This window comes from Rhinoderma darwinii (genome assembly GCF_050947455.1).
Source record: "Rhinoderma darwinii isolate aRhiDar2 chromosome 5 unlocalized genomic scaffold, aRhiDar2.hap1 SUPER_5_unloc_34, whole genome shotgun sequence".
Taxonomy (NCBI): Eukaryota; Metazoa; Chordata; class Amphibia; order Anura; family Rhinodermatidae; genus Rhinoderma; species Rhinoderma darwinii.
The window spans coordinates 800,157-803,576 of NW_027461792.1; the positions used below are offsets into that span (position 1 = coordinate 800,157).

The following is a 3,420-nucleotide window of genomic DNA, read 5'->3' on the forward strand; positions in this document are numbered from 1 at the left end:
ATACATCTTAATCACCACGAGTTTGGTTACCTCAAAAGCATGCTCTATTACCTGGACTCCCAAAGACGTGAGTTGAACTTTTTCCCTCTCAGCTTTGTCCATAGCATCACGGAGGATACCTTCTCCAACAAAAGTTATGTCAAAAACTCCACGCCTTGGGTAATCCTGGATCGCCAAAATTTCATGCTTGCGGACCGCCAGCAACTTCTCGAGGATTTCGTATACGAGGAACTTGACACCTCGTGGACCGCCTCCACCCTCTGCCAAGATGACTCTAGCAGAGTTTCGCAGCCGGGCGTATACCGGCACCGCATCGGGTTCGCCTGCCATTAGCGTGGCCAGGTCGAACCGCGCAGCTTTCGCTGCGCCCCTTGACGTACAGAGACCAAGGGGCTGGGGGGATCGCAACTCGTTGCTCAGGACTAAGCCTCTCTCCCAAATAGCAGCACGGGGGTGAAGTCCAGGCGAACCTGGACGATCCCCCGAGGCCGAGAGAGAGGGTACCTGAGCACCTTCTGACTAAAAACCTCCTGTATAAATACACTTGGTCTTAGCCAAAAGGCCGAGAAGCGATAACCCGAATGGGCCGGCCGTTGACCGAGCCTGTCCCATACTGCTGTTCACCCCTTGCAGCGATTCAGCCTACTCCTAGGCAATTCCATGGGGCCCTGCAGGCTCACACACATTTACAGCTACTAAGCGGGAGGTGAATAAAGGCCGGAGAGGAAGCTACACAGGATTTGCTTCTTTTGCTTGCACCACAATGCAGTGCTGAAAGAGGAGGAATCTACATAAAAACGCCTTCCTGGCAACGCCCAAATGCCCTCCTGCCATGCAGATAAACACTGGCAGCGGCAGCAAGTGCATGCCCACAGCCACCCCTTGTTCCTTCACACCTTGTATCAGCTGTAATCCAGTCCAGTCCAGTGCTGCCTGCTGAGCAGCACTGACCAACACTGCCTGGGCCCAGGCTTTTATCTATCTCTGAGGCAGGCCCCATTATGATGTCAGAAAGCTGGCTCTGGAATCCTGAGGGCTCCACTATGACACGTGCAAAGTTCCGTCTGAACTTTATATAAGACGGTGAGGCTCAGTCAGTCACTCAGTGTTGCCTGAGAGGGCAACACTGCAACAGCCGGCCGCCAGGCTGTCTTTTTTTTGCACATTTATTTGCCTCCAGGAGGCCACAAGAGGGAGACAAGGGACTGCAAAATGGAAAATAAGCATCCACCAACTTTACAGACAACTTCTCCTTGCTCCTACAACCTCCATCCTTGCACAGTTTGTTATTCTTCTAGGTAACATAGTAACAAATCCAAATTGCTGCTCTCTTTGTAGGCAAGCAAGGGTTTGTTGCAACTGCAATTCTTACTTCTTCTTGAAATGTAGGGACGACAGTACATTCCATCACATCCATCTAGTGTACACAGGTAGGTCCATTGTGGCGGGTAGGCGGCTGGCTGCTTTAATGGCTGTTTGCTGTTCCCCTACTCCACTCCACTCCACTATTTGACTGTGGTGCTGCATCAATCAGTGGCTGGCTCAGGTGCAGCTCTTTAACTTACCTAGGAGGGAGGGAGGGCGGAGAGAAGACAAGGAAGGTGAATGAGCTGTTCCAATGTGAAATGCCGGAAACACAGAAACACAGAAGACACACACACACACACACAACAAGAGGTGGCAATGTATTAATTAATTGCATTTAATAAATGAGCTCATTATCACACATGACTGTACAAATGCATTGTCCAACAGGTGTTGAAATAATGGGATTAAAAGGGGAGATCCCATCAGAAAGACAAAAACAATAGCAAACACAAATAGCACTTTTGGAATCTGATTTTAGTCAACACATAAGGGAAGGGTGCACCGGTCCTGGAAATACTGCAATACCAGGTCAATGCGTGGAGTGGACAGAGCAAGCTCTATTTCCATCTCCCTGTTCTAAAAATCCATTTAATATATGGTCCCCAGATAGGGGACGTATCAGATATTAAACTGATAAGAACAGATTTTTTGATTGAAAATTGCTTTATTGACAATCAATCGTCATCATACAAACATTACTGCGACGCAGCGCAAGCCATGAAGCAGCAAATAATAAATAATAACAGTCGTCAAACATAACATGACAGTATAATACACAGTACAGGCTAGCCTATGCTATACATTACACCACATGCTACACTAACATTCTTGCATTCACTAAAGCCAAACAACAAAGCATTACAGACAAGTGATGGGATAGGGGAGTGGGTAGGAGGGGATAGGGAAGGGGGAAATCACAGGCCCGAAGCTTTATTGAAAGACAACACACAAGAAGGGAGAGTGGGGGGAAGGGGAGTATCAGTCCTCTTCCTCATCGACGTCCGGGCTGTCCCAGGTGGAATAGTCTCTGAGCAGGCTGTGGATCAGCCTGCGGCAGTCCTGGACGGACACACTCTCTCTCCGCAAAATCAGACGATTCCTGGCGAACCATATAGCGTCCTTAAAACAGTTCATAAGGCGCCAGGCTTCCTGGATTGCTCCATCCGTGGTATTCCCAGGAAATAGTCCATAAAGTACCGAGCGGTACGACAGTCTGTTCCTGGGAACTGAGTCCTTGAGTTCGTGTTCCAAGGCTTTCAACAGACCCTGTGCAAAGGGGCACTGCCAGAAAATGTGCAAAGATGTTTCCTCCGTGAAGGGGCACCTGGGGCAGTACCGGGTCTTGCACAGGTTGCGGGCATGCATGAATGACCTAAGAGGCAGTCCTCCCTGGATGGCCATCCATGAAATGTCCTTGTGCCCGTTGGTCAACCTGCCAGATGACACGTTAGTCCAAACAGTCTCCAACGTGTCGGCATGAAGCCCTGGAACAAACTCCAGTGAGTCCTTTGCTCTGATGTGCTTGTGGATCGTCTTAGGTTTCCACAAGTCGGGCTTAAGACCCTCCAGTTGATGCTCCCTCACAAACCGGACGACATCTCCGTAGAACCAGGGAGCGTGCCAGTTGTAAGGGAAGGAGCTGTCCCACTTATCCCAGCCAAAACCTCGCCAGAGGGGAAGGAGGAAGTAGCGGGACATGGCCTTGCCCGCAGAGCCGTTTGCTGTCCTCAGAGTCCTACGAACACAGTCACATACAAAAGCGATCCGCAGCAGAGTGGGAATGTCGGGTATACCCTTCCCACCTTTGCGGGGCTCCTTGTACATAACAGTCCGCTTTACTCTGTCCATTTTCGAGCCCCAGATGAAGCGAAACACAGTCCTGGTAATGGCCCTCGAGACCGTTGCAAGAGGGGGCCATGCCTGTGCAGTGTATTGTAGCACAGGCAAGACTTCGTTACGCAGGACCATTGCTTTGCCCTCAATAGTGAGTTGTCTGAGGCTCCACAGTCCGATCCTTTGGTTGACTTTGGCCAAGCGTTCTTCCCACGACTT

At 50.1% G+C, this 3,420-nt stretch overlaps 1 non-coding gene across 1 annotated transcript; it reads right to left on the minus strand.

Moving 5' to 3' along the window:
• Positions 1–1,859: 1,859 nt before the first annotated feature.
• Positions 1,860–2,047, minus strand: LOC142690561 (U2 spliceosomal RNA). The gene has a single exon (XR_012859316.1). It is a non-coding gene; the product is annotated as a U2 spliceosomal RNA (small nuclear RNA).
• Between the last annotated feature and the right edge of the window lie 1,373 nt (positions 2,048–3,420).